The sequence below is a fragment of the Artemia sp. Qi Xiang Cuo genome, chromosome 3 (genome assembly GCF_049724085.1).
Source record: "Artemia sp. Qi Xiang Cuo chromosome 3, ASM4972408v1, whole genome shotgun sequence".
Lineage (NCBI taxonomy): Eukaryota > Metazoa > Arthropoda > Branchiopoda > Anostraca > Artemiidae > Artemia > Artemia sp. Qi Xiang Cuo.
In genome coordinates, this window is record NC_142796.1 from 85,034,058 (window position 1) to 85,050,602 (window position 16,545).

At 35.0% G+C, this 16,545-nt stretch overlaps 1 pseudogene; it reads left to right on the forward strand.

The window, feature by feature from the left end:
* LOC148954674 (general transcription factor IIF subunit 2 pseudogene) overlaps positions 1–15,666 on the forward strand; it is a 38,633-nt pseudogene extending 22,967 nt beyond the window's left edge.
* The last annotated feature ends 879 nt before the right edge of the window (positions 15,667–16,545 follow it).

Below are 16,545 nucleotides of genomic sequence, written 5' to 3' on the forward strand. Positions count from 1 at the left end.
CTTTTTATATTTTCTATTGACAAGAAACAATAACTAATCCTATTTTGCCTTGCTGTGTCCTAGATTGTGTTTTTCTTGTGTCCATGTTGGCTACTAGTCTTGATGGCTATAACTTTATCTTCCTCAGCTTTTAACAGACTGTGTCCTGGACATCTACTCGTAAACCTACAAACTCCGTGTTTTTTACTTTTGAAGTGTTTAAATTCAAAATGGAGGTCTTGGATTTTTATAATCCTTCTAGCTAAAATGCCTATGAGTTTTTTAAATGTGCGCAGGTACTGTAAGATTTTATGGTCTGATAATATTATAAATTTTCTACCAATTAAATAGTGTCTAAATTTGTCCAAGTGGTGGATTATAGATAATAATTCTAAGTTTGTGGCGGAATAACTACTTTCGCCCTTTGATAGGGTTCTACTCAAATAGCATATAGCTTTTTCTATTTTTTTATTAAAAGGTCCTTGTAAAGGATCAGGGTTGCCCATGGGAATTATTTGCGAAAGAATAGCCCCAATGCCTTTTGAACTAGCATCGGTCGTAACCACAAATACTTCGTTTTCGAAATCAGGAAGTGATAAAATTGGTTCAGAAGTGAGCGCCTTTTTGAGACGCTCTAGGGAAGTTTGAGCTTCGTAGGACCAGGTAACATTATAGGAGTTCCCTTTAGTTAATTCCGTGAGGGGTTTTGCAATTGGGATGTAAGTGCGCATAAATTTTCTTAAGTAGTCAGTAAGACCTAAAAGTCCTCTTAATTATTTCATAATTCTGGGGGGTTTGCTTCTTTCAGCACATTTTATTGTATTAGTGCCGGGGAAAATCGCTTCTCGGATCATTAATAACCCTAAACATTAAGTTTCGTGCTGAAATAAATTCACTTTCTCAGGCAGGTATTTTAAATTGCCTTGTCTGAACTTCTCGAACACCTTAGCTAATGTCGCTAAGTGTTGTTCAGTGTTTTCCCCCACGCATATGACATCGTCGACATAATAAATGACATTCTTTAATCCTCTTAACAGGTACAGTAGGGGTCTACATAGCGCGCTTGAAATTGTTTTCAGTCCAAACGGTACCCTTAAGTATTCATATGAACCACATTCAGATGCTGAAAATGCAGTTTTATGGACATCCTTTTCGGCCATTTTCACTTGGTGGTAGCCTTGGGTAACGTCCAAAGAAGTAAAAATTTTGTTTTTGCTTGAAATTGAGTCAAGAATTTCATCTATTCTTGGTAGAGGAAATTTATTAGTAACTATTTGTTTATTAAGGGCTCTTTAATCTACTAAAAGTCTCAGGTCACAGTTCCTCTGTGGTATGTTTATCACAGATGTAGTATATGTACTTATACATAGCCGTATAATTTCATTTTTTTTCTAATTCGTGAACTATATTTTTTAACCATTCTTTGTGCTTATATGGCACACGATATGGCTGTTTTGCTACGGGATTGCCATTCGTTACAATTGAGTGTTCATAAAACGGTACAAGCCCGATGTCATCTTCAGATGCCAAAAATACATCTTTAAAATTTCATAATAATTTGCATAATTTTGTCTTAAGTTCCAAGTCTGTAATACGATCCATATTAAATTTGTTTAAAAATTGCGATTTAGTTAGAGGATATTCGTTATTTGAAGTTTTAACGCCGTTAACTAGAATTCTCTTAGAATTTTCCTATGTATTTAAATCATTCTCCGTTAAAACCTGGATTTGAACTAAACACGTCCCCTTTTTAATTGTAATTGTATCAGTTTCGTGGTTATTAGTTACCCAAATGAAACCTTCTCCTTTGTCATAAGATATAATCTGTTCCTCGCATAGCAGATTTTCAGGTATTTCAGATGGGGCGCAAACCATATTTCGCATTTGCTAACTACTGGCTCAATCATCTGTGATATTTGAATTTTTGCATCGTTTTGGGAGGGACTTTTGTTTTCCTTATCGCGAATCCGTAATATTGCTCTTTATTTTTATTATTTATTAGATTCATACTGGCGCTATGCTGTGCCATTGCGGCCTCTTGTGGCATCACGTTGGGTTTTACTATGTTTTTCCATAGTTCCACTATTTACTTGATTTCGTTTGACCTGTACTGTCGCATATCTCCTATTCTTTTTTTGCGAATTCAATACTTTTATTATTTAAATTTACTTCATCTCTGCAATGTCTTTCAGAATAATTGGGCAAGTTTCTTATTATTCCTTTTTCTCCTTGTGAGACATGAGGTTCAAAAGATTGCGACATTATACCGTCAGAAACTTTGTTTACTGTTATGTTGCCTTCGTATCCTCTGTTACGATTTCTTAAGGTAGAAATTTCTTCCCCCACCTTAGCCGGGTAGACAAGCCTCTCATTTGCTACGTCTAATAGTACTCTGTTAGATCTTAAAAAATTTGCGCCTATGATTACTTCATATGGAAAGTTATCGCATATTATAAAATTTGTCATAAAGATCCTATTGTCTCTTTTTACGTTTAGACAAATTTAACCTCTTGCGTCCAATGTATGGCCTGTCACACTAGTTAAATTGGGATTATTAGGGTTCTTCTGTCGACTAATATACGGAGGCAACATATTAAATACGCAAGAGTTTATGATACTAATCGTTGCACCGGAATCGACCAAAGCTTCGAAGTAAACATTTTCTACAAAAAATTAATTAGATATAGGTAACGTTCTATTATTATTACTACAAGAGGCCTTTATAATTGTCTTGAACCTTATCAATGTTTTGAAAACCCTCGTGGTCCACGATAGATGTGTGAAAGGCTGTACACGTGTCCAGGAATATTTATTCCATTTGTAGGTGCCTGTAATAGATATTCAGACGTATGAGTTTCCGTAGGAATATCTAATTGATTTACGTCTGTCTGTCTTCGCCATGTATTATTATGGTGACGTCGATGTCCTGTGTCAGTGACGCTTGCTGGCACTGACTGTCATATTGGCTTATATTGGCTTTGGCGAGTATTTGGGTTTTCAAATCGGTAATTAATTTGTCTGTTGGGGGGAGGGTTATACAAGTTTGGTTGGTACGTGTTGTAAGGTACTGATTGGCGCAATCCCCCCTGGCTGTAGCCTATTGCACGACCGGTGCTAAAATTTGTTCTTCCGAACAAATGGTTGCCGTAATTTTGCGTGTTACCGACAGCAATTCTTGGAATGCGATTGGGGACATAACGGCACTCTCTCGTGATATGGTCAACACGATTACAATTATAGCACCGTATTGTTGTGGGGCTATTTTCGTGATTGAATTGTTAGACAAGCTGAAAACGTACTGTTTTCTGCCCAGCGAGTTCTTGCGTTTTGTTCCTTTATGGTGCTGGGGAGTTAACCCTTGAAAAGATATCGGGGGACGCCTGATCGCCCTTGAAGTTTATGTTTGCGTTTGAATCGCCTAGGCTATTTATTTTTGCTTTACTATGATTAGCGACCATCGTATCCACTTCGATTAATCGCTCTACCTCCTGAACTGCAAGATCCAGCGTCTGAATATTTTTGGATATTACCACTCTATATAGTTTTGGGGGTAGCCCTTGCAAAAAGGTATTTAGTATGACTTTCATTTCCCCGAACCACTTCCGTATTTTGCCTCTACAGAAATACGTATATTTTTAAGGTATTCTCTTATATTTTGTGAAAAGTCAAAGCTCACTGTTCCGTGTTTTAATTTATTTATGGAACTGGTTTCTATAAACCTATCTTTAAATGCTTTTAACAAGTTATCAACCGTAGTTATTGGCAAGTTGGCATTATTGCCTATGGTATGTTCAATCTGTTTTAGAAAGGTTAAGGACTGGCCTTTTAATCGTAGTAGGAGCATATTGACTAACGGTTCTAGCTCTGTTTTTGTTAGTTGTATAAACTGGGCCAATTGGATATTAAATTCGTCAATATCTGATTGACCATTGTACTCCGGGATCGATTTTGCTATTTGTATATTTTTCGCGACCAATTTTTTAGCCATTAATTGTTCTTCTAAATCTTCAGAGATTTTTTTTTTGGATAAATTTTATTTTTTCACTTAACCTATTTTGGGGGAGGTTATTATCTCCTAAGAGATATTTTAAAGGGTTTACTGTCGTAGCTTAGCGGTTATAGGCCTAATCACTTTACTTATATGTCTGTATCTCTCTAATAATTAAATTCAAATTACAAAGTTTATAGCGTAATTAGTTCGCAATTTATCTTCCAATTTCCGACTGGCCCATTTGTAGCGATGAAACCTTTAGGGTCGTGGTTATAAATATTGACCGCGTCAAATGTAATATCGTACCTTAAAGCTGAGAATTTACACTTTATAGGTTCTCCGATAGCGCCGCTTATAGCACTAAAGATTGTGTCAACTAGGCTAGCGCCGCCCTCAATTAATGGGAGAAAATAGAATATGTAGACATATTAATGTGGCTTTTTTTTCTTGAGCGATATGGAGATTAGATTCCCTGGGAACGTCCTTGGAGATTTTGCGAACTAATTGCCTATTACTAGACTAGATGCAGACATATAAAGTGAAATAAACACAGGTAAAAAACAATAGATTTATTGGGACTTACATATTTAGGTGCACAGCAGTGAGTCACTTCAAACGACAACAATGGTGACTGAAATACAACAATAAAAGAATTGCTAAGCTCGTACGCCGAATAAATATGTCTAAGTGGTCCTGATTTTCAAATACGAATATCTTCAAAAAGCAGTTCTACCCCACTATCAAACTGAGCTCTTTCGTCTTGCGCTCTAAGAACGGGCTCACACTAGTCTCGAGTCGCCCCAAGGAGGTGAACCCTTCGTTCAATAATACATCTTAAATATTTTTGATGATTAAGACGTTCACACGGTTCTTATCGTTTAAACTTCCTGCAAAAGTGACTGCACTTTTTCTCTTTGCTTATTAAGGACTTTTCATTTTTGAAACTAGATTTTACTTCATTAGAGGAAGTCGAAATTATCTTTAGAAAGAAGGAACTTTATTTTGGTATTTTAAATATATCGCATTTTGCCCATGGTACACAACAACAAAAAAATAATACATTATACACACATCGATCTTTACTATAAAAATGTCACGCATTCCAATAACTTTCGACTGTTAAAAAGGGCACAATACCTTTCAATTTCCAATCAAATGAGCCCTTTTTGTGTTTCTATGACAACACTTCTTATAAACACCTTAAACGTCCCCAGGACATAAATTACAACCCTTACCCTAAGGGCGGTGAGAGTGGTTGTCATCCTCTAAGACCTAATTTCCAGAGCTTTCAACTACATCAAACAAAGTAGTTATCTCAAAATTTTGATTGGATATGTCTAGGATAATTGTGGGCGTGATAAGTGCGTTAGTCGCTCTCCAATCAGTTTCAACTATTAAAAAAGGCACTAGCCCTTTCAATTTCCAATCAAATGATCCCTTTTGAAATTTCTATGATAACACTTTCGATAAAAACCTTATATTCCCCCAGGGCATAACTTAAAACCCTTGCCCTGAGAGCTGGGGGGGGGTGTCATCCACAAAGACCTAATTTCCAGGTTTTCTGCAACGTTGAACAAAATGGCTATCTGAAAATTTTGATTGGATGTGCTTGGGGGAATGGTGGGCGTGAGAGGGAGTTTAGTTACCATCCAATCACTTTCAATTTTTAAAAAGGGCACTAACCCTCTCAATTTCCGGTTGAATGAGCCGCTTTTGAAGTTTTTACGACAACTCTATCTATAAGAAACTTAGATGTCCCCAGGGCATAACTTACAACCTTTGTCCTGAGGGCTCTGGGGGGTTTGTCAACCTTAAACAGATAATTTCCAGAACTTTCAACCACGTTGGACAAAATGGCTATCTCTAAACTATGATTGAATGTGTTTAAGGAAATGTTGGCCGTGAGAGGGGGGTTCATTACTCTCCACTCACTTTCGACTTTTAAAAAGGGGAATTCCAAGTTCCAATCAAATGAGCCCTTTTTGACGTTTCTACAACAACTTTCTATATAAACCTTATATGCCCCCAGGGCATAAATTACAACCCGTGCACTGAGGGCTCTGAAGGGGTTATCATCCGAAAAAACCTAATTTCTAGGACTTTTGACTACGTTGAATAAAATGGAAATCTCAAAATTTTGATTGGATGTGTTTGGGGAAATGGTGGGTGTTAGAGGGGGTTAGTTGCCCTTTAATCACTTTCGACTATTAAAAATGGCACTAGCCATTTCAATTTCCAATCAAATATGGAAATTTCCCCAGGGCATAACTTACAACCCTTGCCCTGAAGTCTGTGGGGGAGTGTCCTGCTCGAAAACATAATTTCTATCTTGAAATAAACTATGCTGAACAAAATGGCTATCTCAAAATTTTGATGGAATGTGTTTTGGGAAATGCTGGGGGGGGGCTAGTTGCCCTCCAATCACTATCGACTATTAAAAAGGGCAGTAGCCCTTTTAATTTTTAATCAAATGAGCCTTTTTTGACGTTTCTATGACAACACTTTCTATGAAAACCTTATATACCCCAGGGCATAACTTAAAACCCTTGCCCCGAGGGTTTTGGGGGAGTGTCCTCGTCAAAAACATATTTTCTATCTGGAAATCAACTACGCTGAACAAAATGGTTATCTCAAAATTTTAATTCAATGTGTTTGGGGGAATAATGGGCGTAGGAGGGGGTGCTAGTTGCCCTCCAATCACTTTCGACTATTAAAAAAGGCACAAGCCACTCAAATTTCCAGTTGAATGAGCCCTTTTCGGAGTTTCTACGACAACTTCTTCGATACAATGTTCCCTGCTCTAAAGGAAAAAAAAATGATACATTGTGCCAACATCGTTCTTATATGCCCTCAGGGTATAACTTAAAACCCTTGCCCCGAGGGTTGCTGCGGAGTGTCCTTCTCAAAAACATATTTTCTATCTGAAAATCAACTACGCTGAACAAAATAGCTATCTCAAAATGTTGATTGGATATGTTTTGGGGAGCGATGGGCGTGCGGGGGGACTAGTTACTAAACTCCCTATTCAAATGTCATCACGTTATGGCATTGTTCAAATAAAACTTATTTTTACCTTGATTGCCATTATAAATATAAATTCTTAGTTTTCTTTTCCAATCTGAAACTAGTGCTATCTTTACCTTTTCCATTATTACAGCCAGATCTAGCAGAAGTAGTTGTAGATTTTAGCAAAATGGATCTTCAGAGAGAAAAGGAGGTGGGGTAGCTTTATTAGTTAAAAATAATATAAAATTTTGTGGCATCCATTTTCCAGATTTTGCTAATGATGTTGATGCAATTGGTATCAGTGTTTGGCTGAATAATTTAAAAACCTACATAATAAGCTTTTATAACCCTAATGGCCAAACTACAGATGCCAAGGATTTCTTTAATTATGTAAATAATTCTAATATGTTAAAAATATCATTATTTGTGGAGATTTCAATGCCCGAAGCCTTTTGTGGGGGAATAAACCAGCAAATAAAGCTGGTAGATTCATTGAGCATATGACTTCAAGTAATACTGAATTAGCTGTTGCTACCCCTCCAAACCTGAATACATATTTCAACCTCAAAAGTGGCAGATTCTCCACAATTGACCTACAAATTGTGTCATTAAATATTTTGAATAAAATTTACAGAAATAAAATTGATAGTCTATGTACTGACCACTTTGCTATAGTTTGCTACCTAAATGAACCTGCTGAAACTTTATCTCATACCTCCAAATATATCAACACTAAAGCAAATTGGTCTATGTTCCAAAATAAGCTAAATGATGAAATTACAAGTTTCACCCGAATTTCATGCATTTCTAACACAACAGTTGACACACATGCTGAAGCCTTGACATCTTTACTAATAAATACAGCTAATCATGGTATCCCCAGGACAGCACCTAAAAAAACATTCCCTAAACAAATTCCTAAAGCATGGTGGACAAATGAGTGACTAAATAAATGGAAAATAAAAAAGGCAGCTAGGTTAGAATTCATAAAAAAAACATCACCTACTACATATTTAAAAAAAAATTACAAGCAGAATCTAATCTAAAAAAGACTATAATAGATGCTAAATATGAATACTGGAATAGTTTTGCAAATAATCTCTCCAGAGAGATACATGAGCCAATTATACATAGTCATAAGTCACATCGATGGGAAAAAGACTTCCCCCAACGCACTCCTGTATGATCTTATACATAATAATACCCATTATGACAATGATAATGAAAGAGCTAACCTATTTGCAACTCTTTTTGTTAATAAGCTAACATAAAATAATCTAAGCAAACTGTCCAAAATTCCTATGAACCCAAGTTACCATCCACGCCAGGGATCCGAGTACATAACTAATCCATTTTCAATCAAGGAATTGAATAATGCAATACATCATATTAGGACCAAAACTAGCGGCAGCTATGACAATATACACCCTACATGGATAAAGAATCTCACACCTTCATACAAACAAGAACTTCTAAATTGTTATAATCACGCTTGGGAATCTTCTAGGTTCCCCAATATATGGAAATGTTCTTCCCTCCTACCAATCCTAAAGAAAAATAAACCAAAAGATAACCCTGAGTCTTATAGGCCCATAATGATTACTCCTGTGATGGGGAAAATAATGAAGAAAATGATCTATCACAGACTCCTCTGGTTTGCTGAAAAAAATAATATGATCCCTCACACTCAAAATGGATTCAGGAAACACCACTCCTCAACAGATGCTTTCATTTTGCTAAAAAATGCAATAAATGAATCTTTCTAAAACAATAATGTCCTAGTGGCAGCTTTCCTAGATTTTGAAGTTGCATATGACAATGTGAACCACCAAATCCTTTTAAACAAACTTGCAAACCTTGGAGTACCTTTAAGCTAGTATCTTTTATTAAATCCTTCATAGAATTGCAAAGTTTCATCGTTTGTGTTGGTTCAGCCTCTTCATCCCAAAAGACAATAACCAAAGGCCTACCTCAGGAAGCAGTCCTCAGTTGCCTCCTATTTGCCCTATATCTCTGGGACCTGAACCTACCCCACACGAATCTACAATATCCTGATGATCTGGTGCTATGGTCATCTGGCAACACCTTTCAGATAGCACAGTCAAATCAGCAAAAGTCACTTTTCCAGTTTGAAAAATTCTCTCAACATTCAGATTTACCCATTGCACCCACCAAGTCAAAAATAATCTATTCCAGAAGACCAGACTATTCCAGAAGATAATCATATTAATTACCTAGGTCTCATGCTTGACCAAAAACTTAATTTCCACCTCCACATTTCAAACACAATAAAAAAATGCTATAGAAAAACAATTATACTAAAAAGACTTCTTTCCACACCCTGGGGATGTAAGGAGAAAACCTTACTCCAGTTTTATAAATCACATATAAGACCCCATATTGACTTTGGGCTCATCCTCTATGGTGCATGTGCAAAGACCCAGATGCAAAAAATTGAAACAACACAAAATGATATAATACGTCTCATATTTGGTCTTAGGAAACCCACAAGCACCAAGTTTCTGCTTATGGAGAGTGGATTAACAACAATAAGGGAGAGACGTAGCTTTCTCTTGACAAAACATCTTACAAAAATTGAATCAAATAGCTCAAAAACACTACATAATTGGTTAAGCAATCCAGCCATGTATAGAGGCATTGCAAATGAGTATGCCAGTATTCAGAAGAAGTTCCCTGTGCCAGCAAAGTCTATTGTACCCACTTTCCCCCGCTCCCCCCCCCAAGGAATTGGTAAAGTCCCATAATAAATAATGAGTTCTCAAAGTGGAATAAAGATTTAAACCCCATTGCTTTTGTCCAGAAAATATTTTCATAACTTAATAAAATTACCTATAAAAATCCCTCACAAATATTTGTTGATGGGTCAAATATGAATGAGAAGGTTGCAAGTGGTGTTTTCCTTCCTCACCTGAAAATTGCAATGGGCGTGAGATTATATAATAATTTATCTATAATGTCTGCTGAGTTAAATGCCATAATCATGGCATTAGAACACCTTAAGCAAAACCAACCTTTGATTGCAAATTCGAATAATATTATCATATATTTCGACTCTCTATCAAGCCTTGAGTTACTGGCCTCAGCTCCTCAATATAAGTTGAACATTGACACTTATCATTGTCTCAGTATTATTGATAATCTTGCATCAAGTGGCATAAAAACTTATTTTCAGTACATTCCTAGCCACTTTGGCATAAGTGGTAATCATCAGGTTGATGAAATCGCAAAAAAATGCTATAAATATTGACCAGCCAAGTGGGAAACCAATCCCAATTAGAGATATTTTCCGATGGAGGCTATTAGATATTAATTTTAATAAGATTAATCCTATCCTTTCCCCCTTTCCCAATAAGTATCTTTCTAAAATTTATCATAGAATTTGTTCTGGAACAAATGGACTAAATTTCCTTGCATTCTCATGTAAGCTTTCTAATTCAAGTGGCTCAATTCCCCTGTCCCCTCTTTGCAGGCATTGTAATATGAATAATGAAACAATTGACCATTGACTATTTCAATGTAATATGCTGACGTCTGCACAACATACCTTGCTTTGTAAACTGTTAAAATGCTTCAAACATCACAAAATCTCACTATCAGCCAAGAGCCTAGCCAACTATACCTGCACACAGAGCACAGAAATCGATATCTATCATCTTATATTTGAACTCCTTGAGTCAAAAGATGTACTGAAAGATATCTGAGAATATCTAATAAATAAGAGACGACCAAGCCAGTAGCTCTGTAGCCCACAGAGTGAAGCAAAAAGAAAAGGGCTAAATAGTACCAACTGAATAGCCCGCCTGCTGTGAATTAGAAGAAGAAGATATATTTTCTTGTGACTTATTATCGCTTCTACTCAGTATTTTTACGAAACCAATCCTGCTCAACTCATCCTCAAGAATATACTTTGGTATTTCTCATCCTCATATAACAAGGAAAAGGTGTTGGTTTCTTTAAATTTTCACCTTTTTGTTTTAGTCTTGTCCTTTCTTTGTTTCGAGCTTTTTCGAGTAAGCAATGTTTAGAAGTCCTCCAAAAAAAAAAGTTCCCCCAGATCCCAAATCAAATTCCAGTGAAAGTGTGATAGTGAAAGATACCCATCTTGGCTGGTCATGCACACTGTCTCAAAGTTCAAATGATAGCTCAAATTCGGAGAATAGGACAATGATAAGTGTAGGGGCTAATGTAACCATAATTGATGATAATAGGTTTCAAGAGGTCCTCTCTAGAAGCTCTAAAAAAAGGAAAAAAATATCCCCAATCAAAACCATTTCCCCTCTCCCTGCCCAAGATCCTCCCTCTAAAAACTTAGGAATTTACCTTAAAATTACTCCCACTACCCCCTTTGAAATAAAAATGATCCCTGCAATAAGAGTTGCAATTTTTAAATTGCTAAAATCAATGTTCTCTCTTAATATTAACCGTGATGGATCTCTGCTAATAGCTGTAGAAGATCAGAAATCAGCAGATACAATAATTAACCTAAAATCCCTTCTGAATACCCCAATTATTGCATCTAATTGGAACCCAAAACAATCACCAACCAAAGTAGTAGTTTATAATGTTCCCCCAGAGATATCTACTCAGGAGTTAAAAGAAGGGCTCTCAGATAGGGCTGGAAACACAATCCCAGTTGAGGATGTTACCCAACTTGGAAAACCTAACTCTAATGGCCTAAAAACTAGTAGATCCTTCTTATTCATACTGAAGGATAAAATTGATATCCCAGTAAAATTATACCTATTTGTGCACATTAAACCACACAAGGAATACAAGCCTAAGCCTATCCAGTGTCAGAAGTGTTTCAAACTGGGACACACAACAAACAAATGTAATGAAATTCTCCGAGAGTGTAGTAATTGTAAAGCTTTCCATCCAAGACAGTAGCTCTGTAGCCCACAGAGTGAAGCAAAAAGAAGAGGGCTAAATAGTATCAACTGAATAGCCCGCCTGTTAAAAAAACAAAAACAAAAAAAAACACACTGTGTAGACAGACTTCCAAAATTCTTCTTTTTCTTCTTCTAATTCATAGCAGGCGGGCTATTCAGTTGGTACTATTTAGCCTTCTTCTTTTTGCTTCACTCTGTGGGCTACAGAGCTACTGTCTTGGTTGTCTCTTATTTATTAGATATTCTCAGATATCTTTCAGTAGATCTTGTGACTCAAGGAGTTCAAATATAAGATGATATATATTGATTTCCATGCTCTGTGTACAGGTATAGTTGACTAGGCTCTTGGCTAATAGTGAGATTTTGTGGTGTTTGAAGCATTTTAACAGTTTACAAAGCAAGGTATGTTGTGCAGATGTCAGCATATTACATTCAAATAGGCAATGGTCAATTGTTTCATTATTCATATTACAATGCCTGCAAAGAGGGGACAGGGGAATTGAACCACTTGAATTAGAAAATCAAGGACAGTGATAAAAAATTAATCAGTGTTCTAATTAATTATCAACTGTGACAATGATTATAATAGTATCAGGAGCCAGGGCTTCATCTTTGTCTCAGCACTTGGCATGCGACAAGCCTGTATATATTTGATTCTCTAATTGCATCAGCATAATCATCCTGCCATTCTTTGGTTTTAAGTCATGAGGTGTCAAATCAGTGATTTTAATCAAATTAAGAAATTTTAGCGAGACTTCAATTCCTCCTTCCTGTTAATGCGTCAAAGTATCATTCATTTCATCAGATTTGTTTTCTCCTGGGACTCGTTTTGATTTTCACTATTGCTTCTCTTCTAACCACAGATTTTGTTTATGATACAATGTTACAATCCATATCCATTATCTTCCAACTGAAGATGATCATCTGTAGATTTTTGTGTCATTATTTTTATTTGGGATTCATTGTGATGTTTGTTGTCACTTGTCTTTTAGCTGCAAATCTTGTTGCACTTAATATTTGTGCATCCTTGTGTATTACCTTGTGTAATTTGGGACATGTCATAGATACTAAAACCGATTCCTCCCTCCTGTTTATCCACTGACTCACATGCTAAACTAACACATTTCTTCATTCCATTGTAATTTTGCTTTGTCTTCTCACTGTAGATTTCATTGTGCAATGTTTTCATTTGCAGTTCAATGTGATTTTGCTGTTTCTTATTTCATGGCACCTTGTGCAATTTTGTAATTTTTAAATTACAAAAATGTGCAATTTTGTAAATGCTGTTTCTTGTAATTTGTCACCTTGTGTAATTTTGCAGTTGATTAAGTTGAAACATACATATATGTCTCAAATATAGTAAAAATTGGCAATTCAATAAAAAAAAATTACAACCATATGTGGTTGTGTATTATTTGGTTGTAGCAAATACAAGGGCAATTCAGAAACTAACCTCCAGTTGATTGAAAAAAATACACCAAGTTAAGTAAAAATATTTTAATATATACATCTTACAACTATATCTTTGCACTATTTTTCGACATAGTCTCCATAACGATTGAGGCACTTATCGTATCTCTCAAATATAGTAAATCTCTCAAATTTAGTATCGTATGTCTCAAATATAGTAAAAATTGGCAATTCAATAAAATAAAATTAAATCCATATGTGGTTGTGTAGCTTTTGGTTGTAGCAAAAAAAAAAAAAAACTAATGTGAGAACTCACCAAAATAAGCTAAAAACCAATGGCACCAAACAGCTGAAGAAGATGTAACCATCTTTTGAGTGTTTAGTTGTCTTTGAATACTTATATTTTGCATGCTGACCAATGATCTGCATAGCACAGGTACCAATATCCTGATTCTCTGCCTTTGGCTGGGAGTGCAATGTGTGGTTGGGGGGAAAATCATCTGATGCTTCCTGTGTTTTCCCCCATATTTCTCCAGGTGCCCATTTAGAGTTGGGTCGACTCTTGGTTAGGCTTACAGGGTCACAGCACTGACCCCCGTTCCCAACCAAATAACCAGCAACACCAGGACTCAAACCCCATCCTCACGAACAAAATATTTCAAGTCTAGCGTGCTAACCTCTCGGCTAGGACGTCGGTTTTTCGATAGATTTCAATCAAATATATGAACAAAAACATACAAGTACAAAAGCAAAGGTGTAGAAAAATTCAATTAGTATTGAACAGTCACAACACTACTAATGACAAGTCACTGCGGCGCCAATCCGCTTGAGACCAACTCAGCTATGTAGGCTCCTCCTCCATTCCAATTTCTTCAAAGTCTTCCTCTTTACACCCTCCCAGGAATTACCCATTCCCATAAGTCTATCCCTAAGACTTCATCCTACCCCTTTGGGAATGACCTGTTTCTTCTTTGGCCCTATTTTGATGGCTGACTGACAAGGACAATCTGTGGTAATCTATCATCCGCAAAACGTGTCCCAGTCATCTCAACCTTTGTCTCATTACAACCCTAGAAAGCTTGTCAATGATTATAGCCCTAACAGCCAATAGTTTGTGAGATAATTAGGCTCCAATAATAAAAACAAATAATTTGGCTTCGATGATGTTTTTTATAAGAGCGTCATGATAATGACTGACTATTTTTCAAATATTTTATCTGGGGGTGTGGGGTATAATTGAAAATATCGATAATTGAGGTTTTAGGGACAACATCCTGGTATTTTTTCCAATTTGTTTTTTTTTTTTTTTTTTTTTTTTAAGAAGCATCATAACCAAAGTTATCCCTCCCTACTACAGAAGGTCTAACTGTGCGTTTATGTATCTTTTTAATTATTTATATTTTTACATGTGTAATTAAGTATTGTATCTTATTTTTTTTAGGAATAGGTCAGACTCTAAGAAAGCTCCTAACAGCAGTGAGCTTGAACTCGATACGTCGAACTCTAGAAACAGTGTATGGCTTTTGAAAGTCCCAAAGTATATTTCAAGCAAATGGGAGAAGTCAAAATCGGACATGCCTGTTGCAACTTTAAAGATTGCTAAAACTCCTGGTCAGAAACCATCGGTTTCTCTATCTCTCACAGAAGAAGCAATGAGACTAGAAAGTGATTTGATACCAAAAGACTATAAGATGCTTATTACTCCTATTCAGAATCAGTCACTTGGTGATTTTTACGAATATCGGCAGGATAAAAAAGAGGATTTCCTGTCTGATGGTGTTAAAATATGTATGGCTGGGAAAGTGATGCAACGTTTAGAATGTCAAGCTGCTACGTCTGTTGAGTATATGACACTGAAAAAAAATGCTATATTTGAAGCTGCTAAACCAGCGCGTATGACTCAGCCATTGGAGAGGGCAATTGTTAATCCAAAGCCAGTGGCTTCTCATAAAGAGCTTATTGAATATGAACAGAGAAAGAAAGCTGAAGGAAAGAAACAGCGTGATGACAAGAATGTGATTACAGACAAATTATTTAAGGCCTTTGGACAGCATCAGTATTATAATCTAAGAGATTTGGTGAAACTGACAAATCAACCAGTAACATATTTGAAAGAGATCTTGAATGAGTACTGTGTCTATAATACAAAGGCACCACATAAAAATATGTGGCAGCTCAAAAAGGAATATTCTAATTATACAGCATCTGACGAGTAGAAGTGTGTGCAAAGACTTTTGTGTGTTTATTCCCAGAAATATGGAAGTATTTCAGATGTCAATGTGACCAAGTCCACTTTCGTAGTTTTTGAGGTTTTAAAACCGAGGCATTCTGTGTATTCCCAATTATATTGTTCAACAATGAAAACTAATGTAAAAATAGCTGTATGTTATACATTTTATAAATAGTTTGTATATATATATATATATATATATATATATATATATATATATATATATATATATATATATATATATATATATATATATATATATATATATATATATACATATATATATATACATATATATATATATATATATATATATATACATATATACTACTATATTTGCATATATACTATACTATCATATATATATATATATATATATATATATATATATATATATATATATATATATATATATATATATATATATATATATATATATATATATATATATATATATATATATATATATATATATATATATATATATATATATATATATATATATATATATATATATATATATATATATATATATATATATATATAATCTTATATAATCTTATATAATCTTATATTTGTAAATAAACAAGTATAATAAAATAAAAATATAGTTTACGCATGTTTTTATATATTACTTACTAAATTTTCTTATTAGAAGCCATTTTGGCTAAGTTCATTTTAAAATTTACTTAAATGTTTTTTGTATTCAATAACATAAGTAAAAGACCAACAATTTTCTCAATGCTTTCCCTATCAGATGAATATTATGGTTGTAGGCTTGTTCACTTTGTCTTTAAATGGTTTGTTTATTCATGCGAAAGTGGCTGTTACAAAGTATTATTTTCACAACAAAATTGTCCGTGACCAAAATAACTCTTAAATTTTAAGTTATGTAAATGCTGTTGAGAATAAATTTTGAAAAATGGGATGTATTTGATGTATTTTTATTATAAGTAATTTGTATATTTGTTTTACTGGTAGCATAATTATGCTGGCATTTTTGATTGCTAATATTTTGA